Here is a 17266-nt window from a genome sequence, read left to right as displayed (position 1 = left end):
GTTATTTACTTTTTATCACCACATGATCAGATGGGCGTTGTTGAGTCTTCTCTTCAGTTCACAGGACTTCACCTGAATTCAGTAACTAAATAACTCGGGCAGTGTTGCTCAGTGGTTGAGTGTCATCCTATGAACCAGGAGGTGATGGTACAATTCTGGTCAGGGCACATGCCTGACTTGTGGGCTTAATCCCTAGTAGGAGGTGTGCACAAGGCAGCTGATCAATGATTCTCTCTCATCATTGATATTTCTATCTCTGTCTCCCTCTTCCTTCCTCTCTGAAATTAATAAAAATATATTTAAAGAAATTAACTAAGTGGGCAGAGTTAGATACAAACCTAGGAAAGAGAAATTTAAAATGATGCCTCACACCCACTCTGGACCCCACAATACTTCCTGTCTTCCTCAGATGACACAGGATATTGGGGTTTAATCATTGTTTACATTTTTTGTCAAATATTGCATATTTGTCGTTCAATTGTAAAACATGGTGCATATGATCTTCATAACCTCACCAGCACAGTCCATTTCTATATTTCCCTCTTGTCTTGAAGACATACCCAATCCCCTTGCATGGTGGACGGTCCCAGCGTGATCTGTTTCCACCTCGCTTTCTCTCATCTTCCTCCTTCAGAGAGTCCCTATGTCTGTTATGGTATCTGGCTGTTTTTTTTCTTTGTAATATGTTCCCCCTGTCCCTTAGGACTTCACCTCCTCAAACAGCCACCGTTCCCTCACCACAGTCTAGTCCTGGGCCCAGTTCTAATATTTTCTCTCTCCTCTCCTTTGTACATACATTAATTGCAACACGAACCTTTGAATGCTCAAAGGCTGCTAATCTGAAGTTTCCAAATGCAGGAAGTGAGTCTTTGTCAATTAGGTATTTCTGGTGACTGGTATAAATACTGGTAGAAGGTGATGAGTAAATCTTTGCATATGGCCTTGCTATAGGCAGAAATTAAATTTTTAAAAAATATTTATTAATTAATTATCTTCATTGTTGAGAGCATTACAGATGTCTCCCACTTTACTCCCAATTGCCCCCCCTCCAACCAGTTCCTGCCCCACCCCAGGCCTTTTGTGGAGGTCTGACCATTTACCCATGCAGGATGTGGTTCTGCAACAACTTACATTTAATTGTGGGTGTTACTGTCCTTGAAGAAGAACAACCCCTAAGCCTAAGCTTAACCCTAAACCTGTCATAAATCATATGTACAGCATAGCCTCATGTTTATATTTCCCTTTCATATAAAATTCAAGGAACATAGGATAAGCTACATATCTGCATGCCCACCAGAAGGGGGGATGGAGCTGTCCACATCCCGGTGCTGAATTCGCTCCACCCTCTCAGGATTGACATACAAAGTGAGAGGTAATTAGGGGAGAGGGTGGTGGTCCATGGTCTTAAGGAAAACCTGATAGATACGCATGCATGTTGTTGGTCAAGATTAGAGCTGTTGTGAATCAGCACAACCTCCTGAAACCAGGAGAACTGTCCTGACTTGCGGACTCTCTGACGACAACTTTGAATTTACTTTGCGGTGTTGGGTTGGTGCTGCCCATCCATCAGGAAAAGTGCTAAATGCCTCGTGGAAGGTGCTATAGCAGAGTTCTTTTTAAAAATATATTTTTATTGATTTCAGAGAGGAAAGGACAGGGAGAGAGAGATAGAAATATCAATGATGAGAGAGAATCATTGATTGGTTGCCTCCTGCATGCCCCATAGTGGGGATTAAGCCTGCATCCTGGGCATGTGCCCTTGACCAGAATCAAACCCGGGATCCTTCAGTCTGCAGGCTGATGCTCTCTATGGCAGGGTTCTTGACGATTTATTCTTCAGCTGCTAAAGCGAAGCTCAAGATGCAGTGTTATCTTTAAGGGGGAGGGTATGTTAAAGACAATAAAGAATGCCAATGCAACCCCTCCTCTGGTTGTCGATGGGAAAAAGATGAAAGCATTTATTCATAAAGATATGTGTGCCCATGGTTTATGGATGTCAACAACCTTCCTCCTTCCTCCTCCACCTTCACCGCATCACACAAGGAGGTGTGTGCACTTCCTGCATCCTGGACAGTGAGCCTTCTTGTCGTTGCCCGAGGAGCAAACATTCAGAAACACTGAGCGCAGTTTCGGCTCCTGTGAGATGTCTCTGTTGACCTGCACTTCCTGTGGCTGAGGACTTGGGGAACATGGCACTTCTCTCGAACAGGAGGCAGGGGCTGAGCAAAGCAGATAAGGTCCAGGATGTGGTGGGCAGTGTCTCCGCACTGCATGGGTACTGTTCACAAGGTGCCCATCTCACAGGAAGAGGACCAGCCCTTTCACCCTAAAAATAGCAGTTGCTGAGGTTTTGACATGAACCATGTCACTGACCACACCTCACGTCTTAAAGTACCACATTTACTTTTCCTAAGCTCTACAGTCACATAAGGACTTCCACATAATTTGCTGCCATTGGAAAGTCATATCAATTATTCCATTTATAGCTTTCAACAGCCCCTGGCCAAGCTAATGTAGACAAATAGTGAATAGTCTGAAGCAATCTTCAGGAGAAATATGGCATGTCTTTTATAGCAGCTGGTATTTATTAGGCCTTGTGTCAGTTGCATATTCTTCACTCTCCTGCCAAACATAAAGCAGAGAGGACAGTTGGATTCTGCATTTCTAGAGGAGAAGACAACCTACAAGGTCTGCTTTTTGTTATTTTAGTTGAAATCATTTCTTGTGTATGAGTCAAAATCAGGGTCTTATATTTATACTAGAGGCCCGGTGCACAAAATTCGTGCATGGGGGGAGGGTCCCACAGCCTTGCCTGCACCCTCTCCAATCCAGGACCTCTCGGGGGATGTCCGACTGCCGGTATAGGCCTGATCCCTCAGTCGGACATCCCTCTCACAATCTGGGGCTGCTGGCTCCTAACCACTTGCCTGCCTGCTGATCTGATCACCCCCTAACTGCCCTCCCCTGCTGGCCTGATCAGCCCCTAATTGCCCTCCCCTGCCAGCCTGACAGGCCCGTAACTGCCCTCCCCTGCTGACCTGATTGCCCCTAACTGCCTCTGCCTTGGCCTCTGGCACCGTGGCTTTATCTGGAAGGATGTCCAGAAGATGTTTGGTCTAATTAGCATATTACCCTTTTATTAGTATAGATGGAGAGAGAGAGGTAAGAGAGACACATCAATTGGTTGCTTCCCAAACACATCCAGACCAGGGCCACGAATTGAACCCGTGACCCTTTGATGCATGAGCCGACCCTCTAACCACTGAGAAACACTGACCAGGGCTGGAAGTTGGCACTCTGTCCAGCATCTTTCCATTCCCCTATGCTGCCTGTGCTGAGGATCATTCCACTGTATGTTTTTATGAGTTTGGCATTGGTAGATTCCACTTATAAGTGGGAACATACAGTATCTGTCTCCCTCTGTCCCATTGGTCTCACTTAACACAATGCCCCAAGGCCTCACCCATGTCAGAGCTGGCAGGATTTATGCCTTCTTTGTGGCTGAATGGTATTCTTGTATTGTATGTACTCAGAAAATGGCAAATGCCACAGATCAGAGCATCCTTATAAGTGATGATTTTCAGAGGCAGCACAACACGAGGCTGTCCCATCAAACACTAATGTGTTGAATCCAAGTGATATCATTATTGGGGAAATGGCACAGTTGACATCCGATGAAGACAGGAAGGGATGTGAGGTCCAGAGAGGGGCATAGGCATCATTATGAATCTCTCTTTTCTAGGTTTGTATCTAATTTTGCCCATTTGTTTAGTTACTGAATCCAGGCAAAGTCCTCTGAACAGAAGAAAGGAATCAATAATGTTCATCTGGTCACGCGGAGATAAAAAGTAAATAATATGGTAACACGTAAAAATAGATGGATATTGTACAATAGAATTGTACACTTGAAACTTGTACAATTGCTTAAACAACGTCACCCCAATAAGTGTAATTTTTTTTAAAAAGTGGAGGAGAGCATGAGGTGTTAGATGTGGGGACCCACACCTCTCACGTGGGATGGTCCTTCAAATCACAGGGGTGAGGAAAGAAGTGGGGGTCGTTACCGAAAGTCAACTAAGACATGGAGAGGAAACTGGAAACTCACATTTAATGGAGGAAAAAGCTGGTCCAGGGAGCGCTTGGACATTTCCTGCACCAAACCATGTTCATTCCATTAGAAATATCAGCAGGCAGTTCTCCCAAGGCATAGTCCCGACTTGCCTTCAGCACCTCCCGGGGTCCTCAGATGGGCTCCAAGGCTCCCCCACTCTGAACGGTGCATTGTTCCCTCTGGGTTCACCTCCTGGCTGCATCCTGGGTCTGTCTCTGGCTGCTTCAAGCCTGAAAGAGCAGCACCCCGAGTGCCACCAGGACCAAGCCAGCCACGCCCATCCGAATGAAATTCCCCACGGTGTAGTCTTGGGGGTGGGAGGCTGGGAATTTGAAAAAACAGGTCACAGAGGCCAGGACCCTGGATATCCACCCAGAGCACCCACCTCCCATTGACAGGACATGACCCTCTAAGCCCAGCCCCATAACTAAGGGTTTCTCCTACTCACCGATCTTGGGGTCTGAGTTGTTTGGTGATGGGCGGAGGGTGTCATCTGCTCCTGAGAATCATGACATGAGGGTGTGAGTGAGGACCTGGGGAGACAGGAGCCTTCCTCCTGGGCCCTGTGCTGTCAGATGCCCCACTTCTCAGATCATAACGTTTGCACCGTCCCTCACCACCCAGCCCCACAGCAGGAGCAGCAGAGTTGGGAGCCTAACCAGGGCTGATCCACCTTTGTTCCCTCCTCTGAGCTGAGGGACAGTGCCTGGGTGCCCAGACCCTTGTCCTGCCTGTCCCTCCCTGTACAGTGTCACCATCACTGAGACAGAGGGGACAGGCCCCATAACATCACGTCCTGGGGGCTTCCCTGTGGTGCCCCCTCTCCCAGGAGGTCAGGGCCAGAGCCGACAGGAAATCTAAGCTCTAGACAATGATCTCTCCTTTACACTTGGAGACACACAAGGGAAAAGATGTGTCCAAATCAGAGGTAACTGAGCCCTCTGCATGACTCAGCCCCCGCCCCCCATGGACACACCCACCACCTCCCCACTCAGACCCTCACTTACCTATCTGCAGGCCTGACACTGTGGTTGTGGGTGTCCATTTCTCAGTGGGTCCTGGTTGATCAGAATGGAAAGTGAAGTGTGGGTGCTGCCATCACCCCAAGTGACCTTGGCTGCTCCTCACCTAGCCTGGGCCCCAACATCTCCCTCTGCCACAACCATCCCTCCTGTCACTTCCCAGCAGACCTTTGAATCCCTGTGGTCTCACAGAATCCTCATCTGACACCCAGCAGCCCTAAGACACAAGCCTTAAATATTTGAGGGGAGATTGGACCCCCTGAGAGACTCAGATCTTCCCGGGTCATTTGTGTTCCCTCTGAGCAGAGTTCAAGGTGACTCATCAGGCCTGGTAGGCGGGGTCTGGGGCCCCCAGCGGGTTTTAGGAATGAGCACAGGAAGGGTTTGAGAGACTGGGGCTAAACCTGGATTCCCAAATTAGCCAGATTATCCTTTTGCATCTGCCCTGTAGCCTCCCCAAGACCCCCGCTCCCATCGGGCACCTTTCACACCCCACGTGAGGCAGAGAAGTGGGTGAACGTGGAAGGGTCTCCAAGGAGCAGATCTCCTTGGGGTGACCCTCTCCAGAGAACCCTGTCACTTTGCTTTCAGCCCATATTTCTCTCCTGGGGACAGCACCCCGAGGTCACAAAAGTTAAAGTCAGGGCCCCTCACCTGAACCCGGGAGCTCCATTGACTCAATGGGGTGTGACCACTCCTGAGGGTCCTTCCTGAAATAGTGGTCACACATGAATGTCCAACTGGAGTGGAAGGTCCCTTGAGGGCCAAAGTTCCTGTGGTGAAGGCCTGGGGCCAAAATGGCTTGGGGCTGTTTATAGGGGTGTGGCATTGAGTCTAGGATCCAGGAGATGTTGTGATCTCCTTCCTTCCTCAGAACCAACCAATGAAGTCCCTGTTGTGAGGTACACGGGAGAATCCTGGACCCTCCTGAAGTCACAACAGCTCTTGACGTGGCTGAGAGTCTGTGTTTCCCTAGGAGAGAAGGAGTGCACGTGTTAGATGGGGTCACAACTCCCTCGCATCCCCCAGGGCTTGGCTGTGGGGGGGAGACACCCTGAGAGCAGACCCCCTTCCTGAGGGCAGAGCCTGAGGCTGGGACCCTTGAGAGTCCTCTCACCTGTCACCACCAGCTCCAGGGGGTCACTGGGCTCTGACCAGCCAGCAGGGCTGACACAGTTACAGCGATATCTCCCTGCAGAATGCTCTGTCTTATGTGTGGACTTGCCCTTGTCTGTGGTCTCCTGTGGGGTCTCTTCACCCCAGGGTACATGTTTTCCTTCTCTATACAGATGGAAAATAGGGTTCTTCTTTAAGCCCTGACACCAGAGCTTCAAGGGTGTCTTCCAGGACTTCACAGAGCCTGGGTGAGCGCAGATGGTGGGTTTGAGAACTTTCCCTGTAAAGAAAGCAGAAGATGCATTAGAAGTACCCTCCCCACCCATCATTCCCCAGGTGAGCTCAAGGTCCTCCTGTTTTACCATCTCATCCCAGGACCTCTGTGCTCCCTCCTGAGCCCCAGAGGTAAAGTAGGAGGAGGGACATGGAACCTGGGGAGGACTCACCTGCCTGCACTCGGGTCCTCAGGCCCAGACTCAGCCCTGGAAGAGAGTCCCTGTCAGAGAATTGCACCTGGACGTCAGAGCTGATTGTCTCTGATCACGACCCTAACCACTTGAACTGCCTGAGCCTGAGGTTCCCCATGAGCTGTAGGCAATGAGCTTCCCCTCCTTTCCCTGCCTATTCCCCCTCCCCGTGTCCACAACTGACCGAGGCAGAGAAGAGCAGAGAGGATGGACGTCATGGCATCTGCTCTGAGGGCTCCTGCTCTGCAGATGCAGGAGGCCTGGGCCTGAAGGACAGAGACGCACAGGACGTGGTGGGCCAGGAGCTGCTGCCATCCTTCCGGCTTCCCTCAGATGTGGACCCACAGCAAGTGGGCGGCCCCGCCCTGGGTGGCTCTGGGTTTCCCCAGGATGAGCAATCAGGGGGAGTCCAGGCCTCTGGAGACACAGCTCAGCTCTGAGGTCTCATCTGACTCCCAGGACTCTGGTCTGAACATCTGCTCCAAGAGGGCAGGTCCCTGTTCTTGGTTGGAAGCAACCCCTGACTGGCTGGCTCTAAAGAGGGCAATCACGTACCTTCTCCGCCACCACAAGTGGAATTTACTTTCTTTCCTGGACTCGTCCATAAACAAATATGTATCCCTTCTACTTGTCAAGTATTTAATCCAGGTACTAGAAATACACCCATAACCCAGGAGACACACTGCCTGTATTTTGAGAATTTGGACAAGTAGACTAGGACATTCTCAGGCTAATGTACGAATTAATTATTTACAAAAAGGAAATTAAAAAAAAAACCTGTATGAGAACAGCTGGGACCATGTGAAGACTGTGTCTGAAGGATGGGCTGTGTGAGTAGGTGGAGACCTAAGAGGTGGATGAGAACATTGTAGAGAGGAAAGAATGTTCTAGAAGCCCCTGGACACATACAGACTGTTTGAAAAGGTGGAAGAGAGAGGGAGGGGTGTGGTGATCACCCCACAAGGGCATTGATGAGGTGTTTATCACAAAAGGAATATATAAGAAACAAACTATTTGTTCAGATCATCTTATAAAATCATGGTCATGTGTTACAAATAAACTGGAGGAGTGCAATATTTGTAAATAAAATACCAACAAGGTGGGAGGGGGTGTGCCTGGGGGGGCTGTGCAAGATGCATCTGCACATGAGACCCTGAGGATCAGGTGAGACCTGACACTGCTGACCAGCCTCCTGAGAGCCTGTCTCCCCCTGAGCCCTCATCCTGGGGAGATGCCGAGCCAGGCCCAGGTGGTGCCCTCCCCTGGCTGTGGGTCCACAGCTGTGAAAACCCAGAAGGCGGAAGCAGCTCCTGACCCACCACATCCTGTGCGTCTCTGTCCTTCAGGCCCAGGTCTCCTCCATCTGCAGAGCAGGAGCCCTCAGAGCAGATGCCATGATGTCCATCCTCTCTGCTCTTCTCTGCCTCGGTCAGTTGTGGACACGGGGACAGGGATCAGGAGGGGACTGGTGGCTACACCCCCTTGTTCATGGGGAACCTCAGGCTCAAGCAGCTTGAGTGGATGGGGCCTGATGGGAAGGGAATCAGCTCAGACGTTTGGGTGCAAATCTCTGATGGGTATTCTCTTCCAGGGCTGAGTCTGGACCAGAGAATTGGTGTGCAGGCAGGTGAGTCCTCCCCAGGCTCCATGTCCCTCTTCTTACTTCACCCCTGGGGCTCAGGAGGGGCACAGAGGTCCTGGGATAACGTGATACAATTTTCAGCTGGTGGGAGACCTGGGGGATGAGGGTGGGGAAGGTCTTTGTAATGCAGCCTCTGGTTTCCTTCCAGGACCCTCCCCAAACAAATCATCTGGGCTGAGCCAGGCCCTGTGATCCCTTATGGGAGCCCCGTGACCATCTGGTGTCAGGGGACCCAAGGGTTTAAAGAGCACCGTCTGTATAAAGAGGGAAGCCCAGCACCAGCACCCTGGTACAAACATAAGCCACTGGATCCCGGGGACAAGGCCAAGTTCTCCATCACACACATGACAGAGCGTGATGCAGGGATATATCACTGTTACTACCTCAGCCCCACTGGCTGGTCAGAGCCCAGTGACCCCCTGGAGCTGGTGGTGACAGGTGAGAGGACACTCAGGGGTCCCAGCCTTAGGCTCTGCCCTCAGGAAGGGGGTCTGCTCTCAGGGTGTCTCCCTCTCACAGCCCAGCCCTGGGGGACATGAGGGAGGTGTGAGCCCAATTTAACATGTAGGGGCCCAAGCCAAGTCTGGTCCTATGACACTCAGAGCAGGTTCCGGAGTCACAGCTCACAAGAAGGCTAGTAACTATCCGATGAGGATTCCAGGGAACCTTGCAGAGCAAAGACAGGCTCATGGAGGGACGGTGTAAAAGTCATCATCTGAGAAGTGGGGCATCTGCGAGCACAGGGCCCAGGAGGAAGGCACCTGTCTCCCCAGGTCCTCATTCACACCCTCGTGTCATGATTCTCAGGGGCAGCTGACACCCTCAACCCATCAACAAATAGGTCAGATCCCCAAGATCAGTGAGGGGAGACATCCTCAGATATGGGGCTGGGGTAGAGAAAGCATGTCAAACTCAAAGGCTAACACGGGCCAAATAAACAAGGGGGTGGGAGGGAAGAGGGAGAAACTCAGAGAAACAGAGACAGACAGAGAGGAGGATCCTCAGAGAGAGACCTGGTGACTCTCAGGGCAGAACAAGGTGGGCAGGCAGCCCTCACCCTTCTTCCCTCCCTCTCTCTAGGACACTGCCTGACAGACCCTCCCTATCGGTGCAGCCAGGCCCCAGGGTGGCCTCAGGGGAGAACATGACCCTGCTGGCCTGTGTATGTGGGCTGCAATAAACCAAAAGCTTCAATTTTCATAGACACGTAGGTTTATTTCAGTAGAGAAAGGCTGAATACAAAGGGCTGAAATAAATGAGTCACCGTTAACATAAAATAATGGAACATTTTAATAAAAAATTCATATTTTTTTCTTGATTTAACTTACCAGACACCAAATAACTGCACAAATGAATCAGCGTAAGGCAAATAAACCCATTTTTCTTGTTCTCCAAAATTGAAATATTTCCTGGTGTGCACACCAAACAAGTCAGTACAAGCCTAATGATGTGGTTACGGGCTGCTAAAATATTCGCTGCTAGTATTAGTTGAGAGAAATGGTGCGCCTGTGCATGAGGCATCTAAGGGACATGAATGCAACATGATTATAGTCATCAGTCATTAGTGAATGTTGTAGTTCGTTATTAATAATCTATACTAATAAAAGGATAATATGCAAATGGTTTGGATGCCCTCATGCATAATGACCGATCAGCTGGAGGCTGCCTGTGCAGGGATTTGCAGCATCGGGGACGGGGGCGGGGTGTGACTGAGGCCTGTCCATGTGCCTGCACCAGGGTTCCGCAGGCCTCCCCTGGGGCAATCTATCAAGGAGCCACAGATGGGTGTGTGGGGCCTACCTCTTTGGGCCAATGGATCGTGGGGCTCCCGCACTGTGACAGGGCACAGGCCAGGCTGGGGGACTACCCCCACCCCCGAGTGCATGAATTTCATGCACCTGGCCACCAGTTATGTATAACAGGATATTGTAAAAACTAATCTACGAAATTTTTATGAAAACATTTCTTACATACCATTATATTGGCTGGGCCGCAAGAATATTCGTGTAGGCCGCATGTGACCCACAGGCTGCGAGTTTGACATGCTTGGGGTAGAGGGTCATGTCCAGTCAAGGGGAAGTGGGTGTGCCTGGCGAACATCCAGGATTCTAATCTCTCTGACCTCTTTGTCCACAACTCCCTGCTTACCACCCCCAAGACTACACCATGGGGAATCTCATCTGGATAGGCGTGGCTGGCTTGGTCCTGGTGGTCCTTGGGGTGCTGCTCTTTGAGGCTCGACACAACCAGAGAAGGACCCACGATGAAGACAGAGGGTGACCACAGAGGGGACGGTGCACCGTTCAGAGAGGGGGTGCCTTGGAGCCCATCTGGTGATCCCAGGAGGTGCTGAAAGACAGGGCTATTGTTGGGGAAACTGCTGAGAATACCCAGAGGAATAAACATGGTTTGCATTCAGGAAATGTCTGTGTGTTCCCTGTACAGGACTCTTCCACTATTAAGTGTCTATTTTCTCTCCCTGTCTTGACCCCTCTTCCTTTCTCACCCCTGTGACTTGAGGGTCCATCCCACATAGCTGGTGTGGGTCCCCACATCTAACACTTCATGCTCTCCCATTGTTATGCAATAAATTGTTCTTTATTTCTAATCGCCACATTCCCAGGTGAATGTTATGGATTCATCATTGCTTCAGCACACAGAGGTTAACCTGGGCTCCATAACTGAATAAATGGGCTAAGCCAGGTGCAAGCTGGGAATTAAAACTCCAACATGATGCCCAAACCCTCTCTGGACCCACAGTCTTTTCTCTCCTCACCAGATGCCACCTGTGTCATTTCCCCAGAGCTGTCCCCATGTGGCATCAGCACGTCAGTGTTTGTGGGGACGGTCTGGGGGAGTGCTGCCCCTGCAAGCACATGTGTAGAATGCTCTGACTGGTGGGAGATGCCCATTTCTGAATTGACATAAAATTAAATATTACTCAGCCACAAGAGAGAAGGAAATCCTGCCATTTGTAATGACCCTGAGGGACCTGGAGGGCGTTATGCTACTTGAGATCAATCAGACAGACAAAGACAGATTCTGATTCATCTCACGTACGTGTGGGATCTGAAAAAGCCAAACTAGTAGAAACAGAGAGAACGATGGTTACCACAGGGAGCGTGGGGAAAGGAGAGATGTTGGTGAAAGAGTATCATCTTTCAGTGATAAGATGAACAATTTGAGGGGCTAATGTACAGTATGGTGACCACAGTAAACAATACTGTATCATATTACCCCAAAAGTAGCTAAGGGATTGTATCCTAAAGGCTCTCACCACCAAAAAAAAAAGGAGCAATTATGTGACTTTTTAATGGAATTGGTAGCTAAGGCTGACCTTGTGTCATATTGCAATATTTACATGTAGCACATCCACACGTTGTCACCTAACCCTTACACAATTTTATATTTCAATTACATCTCAGTAAAGTTGGGAAAAGTTACCTTTGGGCCTGATTTAAGAAAACCTTACCTAGAGAGCAGGACAGGTAATGGAGACTGATAATAGCATGTGTTGGGAAGTTGCAAATCTATACACCTACTTATGTATCCCTTTGCATAATATTTGTGTGTCTATGTATCTGTGTTTCAGTCTATCTATCTATCTATCTATCTATCTATCTATCTATCTATCTACCTACCATCTATCTATCTCTATCTCCATCTGTCAATGAATCTCTCTCTTTTCTCCAGACTCTAATAAAATTAATTTCTGTTGTCTTCAGCCACCTAATTAATTGTATTTTGTTGTGGCAAATGTACCAAACTAATTCACTGTGTCTCATTCTCTCTTCCCCTCTCTCTTCTCTCTGATCTCTGATAGAAGAAACTGTGATTTGACTCATACACTGCTGAAACTGGTCAGCAGACGCTGAACGACGAATGAATGGATTGCTCTGATACATGTTTCTGTGAAAGAGAGGGCTAAGGGACTGCTTGGCTATAGCAACCAGGAAGCCCCATTCGCCTGACTCCATAGGCTTTTATTGTAATAACAGTTTGAACTAAAATAAACTACTAGATACTATCAGAAGGGTGAGCATCCTTGAGAAAGCATATGCATCCTTTATGCAAGGACGTTTTGAAGTCTAAACATAAAGATTCCAGCAAAACACCCAGAGACTCAGACTTGTTTGGAAAAGTCAAGGCAGGGTTTGCCCCCTTGGGCAAGGTTCCCCTGGCTCTAACCTGTGGGTCGTGACCCCTGAAAATACATCCTGCATATCATATATTTACATTACAATTCATAACAGTAGCAAAATTACAGTTATGAAGTAGCAACGAAAATAATTTTATGGTTGGGGGTCACCACAACATGAGGAACTGTATTAAAGGGTCACGGCATTAGGAAGGTTGAGAACCACTGCCTAGAGGCCTCTGACCTATCAGAGAATCCTCCTTAGAGACTTTCCAACCAAGTCCCGTGCTTCCCCACAATGCACACAAAAAAATGATTTCCGTAAAACAACAAACATTTGATATTGTAGTTTTCCTTCTCTTCTAGAGATGCAGAATCTAGCTGCCCACTCTGCTTTTTGTTGTCAGGAGAGTAATATGAGCAATTAGTAGAAGGCCTAATAGATATTCACTGAGAGGGAATTTCATATTTCAGCTGAAAATTGTTTCATATCCTTAACCATTTTATTCATTAGCTTAGCACCAGAATATTAAATAAATGGAGTAATTGTTTTGACTTTCACATGACAGTGAGCTTCGTTAAAATCAATATGTGATTGTAGAGGTTAGGAAAACTAAATGGGACAGTTCAGAGATGCGGCTCAAGTCAGACCCTCAGCATCTGCTATTTTTGGGGTGAGGAGAGCTGGTCTGCTTCCTGTGTGACCAGCACCATGTGCCCTGCACATACTGTGGTGTGGGGACCCTGCCCACCACATCCTGTGAACTTGCCTCTCATGCTTCGCCTTAACAACTGAAAAATAAGTCATCAAAACCTCTGCTATAAAAACTTCCACGGGGAGTTCACCCCTTTTCCTGACGAATGAAGAGAGCAAACCTGATACCACAAAGTTGTCATCACAAAGACAGCTCATCTTTTTCAAGAGGTCGAGCTGACCCAGACCTGGCCCAGCCTTAACCAGGAATGTGGGTGTGTATCTAGGACGTTTATCTTAAGACCATGGACCACCACCATCTCCCCTAATTCTCTTCTATGCGTATGTTGATCCTGAGAGGTGCTGTGAATTCAGCACTGGGTCCTGGACAGCTCCAGCCCCATCCATAGGGCACCTAGATTTATGCTAAGTGAAATAAGCCAGTCAATAAAGGAAAAATACCACATGATCTCACTCATTCATGGATAACAGAGACCATTATAAACTTTTGAACAATAATAGGTACAGAGGCAGAGCTGCCTCAAACTGATTGTCAAACTGCAGTGGGAAGGCCAGGGAGGGTTGGGGGGCAGGAGGGAGGGGGGGTAAGAGATCAACCGAAGGACTTGTATGCATGCATATAAGCATAACCAATGGACATAAGACACTGTGGGGTAGGGGAGGCCAGGGGATTGTCAAGGGCGGGAGGAAAAAAGGACACATATGTAATACCCTTTGTAATACTTTAAGCAATAAAAAAAATAAAAAATAAAAAATAAAGTCTCTTCAATTTCATATAAAAGGGACAAGAACTACCCTATACTGATAAAAGAGAAATATGTAAATTGACCATCACTTCACAATGCCCACAGCCAGTCAGGAGTGAGTATGCAAATTAACCCAACAAAGATGGTGGCAGCCCGGCCACTCACGGCCTCCCTGCCATGCTCCACACCTGTCAACTGTCCTTGCAGCCTCCCTGTGGCCCAGCCCTCGGCCTCAGAGGCAACCTTCTGGTGCCTGAGGTTGTAGCTCCCGGTGTCTGGTGTCTCCCTCTACCCCACCCTTGCCCCACTGCTCTGGTAAACAAAACTCTAGCATTGGAGCAGCCCCACGGATGCACGCAGGAGCTTACTCAGTGCACAGTTAGCTCTCCCTGGGAGCCACGAGCCAGCCAAGGGGTGACGGTGGCAGCTGAGGCAGCGGCAGGCGGCTCAGCTTTGTTTTGAATAGATGAAAGAGGCCACCTACACAGTAACCCAAATTATCAGATTTCCCTCCTCCCTATCTCGCCAAATCAAGAGGGGAGTGGTGATGGGCATGGAAGGAGGGCTGGTGGGCAGGAGATGGAAGGCTGAAGAGAAAAAGGATGAGGAAGGGGGCCAATTGCATCCTACTTTCACAATGGGAAAGTGAAACACACTCAACCTAGCGCACTCAACCTCTCCAGTCCTCCCGCCTGCCTCGCTTCCCCCACCTCTTCCCCTCCGTGCCTTCTCAGGAGCGCCAGCACTGCACAGAGGAACTCTCCAGAGAAGGACAGCGAGGAGGAAGCAGCGCCAGAACTGCACAGGCTGCCTGTGCGAGCCCACCGCGTGCTGGCAGCCAGGGGAAGGAAGGCCTATTCTTGCACAAATCTTTGTGCATCGCGCTTCTAGTGAGTATATGACTTACATATGCTTTATGTAGAATGTTTTCTAGGTCTTTATGTTTTAAAGGGTTTACCTTCACTACAAGTATATTTTAATCTTATGTAGACGTTTTTTCCTCTTGCTGTGTTTAACATCAAGAACATGTTCACCCTTTGCCAGTTTTTCTCAGTGGTTAGAACATCAGATCACACTCGGAAGGGTCAGGGCTTCAAGTCCCGGTTAAAGGCATGTACCTGGGTTACAGGTGTGATCCCAGCCCCCATCCAGGCATGTGTGAGAGGCAATCAATTGATATGTCTCTTTCACACTCATGTTTTTCTCTCTCCCCCTCCCTTCCTCCTTTCCATTCTCTCTGAAAAAAAAGAATCAATAGAAAAAAATATCCTTGGGTGAGGATTAACCAAAAAACCAATAAAAAGCCCTAGTTCAGCGGTTCTCAACCTGTGGGTCGCGACCCCTTTGGCGGTCAAACGACCCTTTCACAGGGGTTGCCTAAGACCATCCTGCATATCAGATATTTACATGACGATTCATAACAGTAGCAACATGACAGTTATGAAGTAGCAACGAAAATAATTTTATGGTTGGGTCACAACAGGAGAAACTGTATTTAAAGGGCCAGAAGGTTGAGAACCACTGCCCTGGTGGATAGAGTGTCGGCCTGTGGACTGAAGGGTCCCAGGTTTGATTCTGGTCATGGGCAAAATGCCGGGTTGCAGGCTCGATCCCCAGTGTGGGGCATGCAGGAAGCAGTCTCTCTCATCATTGACGTTTCTATCTCTCTCTCTACCCCTCCCTTCCTCTCTGAAATCAATTTAAAATATTTTTAAAAAATAATTGAAATAAGTTAATAAAGGGCCAACACACAAAACTTACATTTTCAGCCACTCACCCACAGGCAGAGGGAGGGTGTGAAGACTGGACTCACCCACGGAGAGTCTGGGGTGTCCGGCTTTGGGGAGAGGTGTGGAGGCGTGGCCACCAGGACCCGGTACTAGAGCATCCACCAATACCACAGCCGTCATTCTTCTTGGGAGGAGCAATCGATCCACTCCAAGTAGCATCAGCCTGAGGAAAAGCAACTACCTCCACTTTCCAGCATTTGCCCCACCCAGCACTTGAAGTCCTACTGAGGCAGGGCAGTGGCAGGGGTTGTCAGTGACTTGCTTTAGGATGGGGCCATTCCCCTTCACTTTCCAGGGAGCTCGTGGGAGACCTGAGAGAAACACCAGCTTCTAGCTCCCACAGACCCAGCCTCTGGGCTTCCAACGCTCTACACACGTGACTACTAGGGGCTCCGCCTGCTGAGTCAGGGAACCATCCAGGGCAGACTCAGAGGTAGGGCTAGGGGGATGGGGACGCACACCCACCCTCTTCCCTGAAGTGCACAGGGCACCTCCCCTCATGGGAAAGGCAGTCACCCCAAGCTCCTGAGGCCACCAGAGGCTGTTTCAGAGACGAAGCCTTTTCAGTGCCTAAGCCTGGCAGCTGGCCAGCAGGTGGAGAAAAGCGGAGTCCGATCCCAGGGAGCCTGGGGACGTTAGCTGACCCACCCCTGGCCTCTGGGTTACAGATGAAAACGGGCCGTGGAGCTTAGCTTGGTTTCCCCTGCATGTAGACAAGCCCAGCAGAGGCAGCTGCATGCTGGGGGTCAGCTGTAGATTCAGGCAGGTTGCTGGGGGTCAGGAACCTGCAGCCCACGTGGGCAGCTTCAGACATCATCAGATCAGATCCAACAAGCTTCACCATTTTCTCCTTTTTCCCCCCATTTCATTTCATTTTCTGCTGTTCGTTTTCTTTTCTCTTCTCCTTTTTCTTTAAAACTTCATACTTCTCTGTTTCCTTTTCTAATTCTATTTCCTTTTTCTCTCTCTCTTCTTACACTCTTTTCCTGGTTTTGTTTTCCTAATCTGTCTCTTTCCACAGGACTCGGCTGCACGTGGGAGGGGCCAACCTGCACTCTAAGGCCCATTTGTTTGCAGCACGAGACCCAGGGACAGGTCTGCAACCCTCCCTCAGGTTTCCCGGGCTCTGCCTCCACCTGCCTTCACCTGCCAGCCAGCTGTCCATCTTAATCACTCAAAAGTCTGTTTCTGAAAGGGCTTCCGGTGGAATTGGGAGTGTAGACCTCTGGGAATCCACTAAAGGGGGGAGGTGCCATTTAGACTTCAGGGGAAGTGGTGGGTGTGTTTCCTGTCCCAGAGCTACTCCTCTCAGAGTGTCCCGGAATATCTTCCTGCCCTCGGCTGGGAGGAGATCCACTTATGCAGCCCATTGGAAACCTGGAGTTTCTCTCAGCCTCTCAGCTCTCCCGTGAGGGGAGCACCAGTCAGGGTCCTGGGTGCTAAACACAGGCACTCAGCCCCACACCCAGGCCAGTGACTGACGCTTCCTGAGACTGTTCAAACCCGTTGGCTTGGCCTC

The sequence above is a fragment of the Myotis lucifugus genome, unplaced genomic scaffold (assembly GCF_000147115.1).
Source record: "Myotis lucifugus unplaced genomic scaffold, Myoluc2.0 scaffold_862, whole genome shotgun sequence".
Lineage (NCBI taxonomy): Eukaryota > Metazoa > Chordata > Mammalia > Chiroptera > Vespertilionidae > Myotis > Myotis lucifugus.
The sequence above is the reverse complement of the archived record's forward strand: the minus strand, read 5'-3'. Positions refer to the sequence as shown.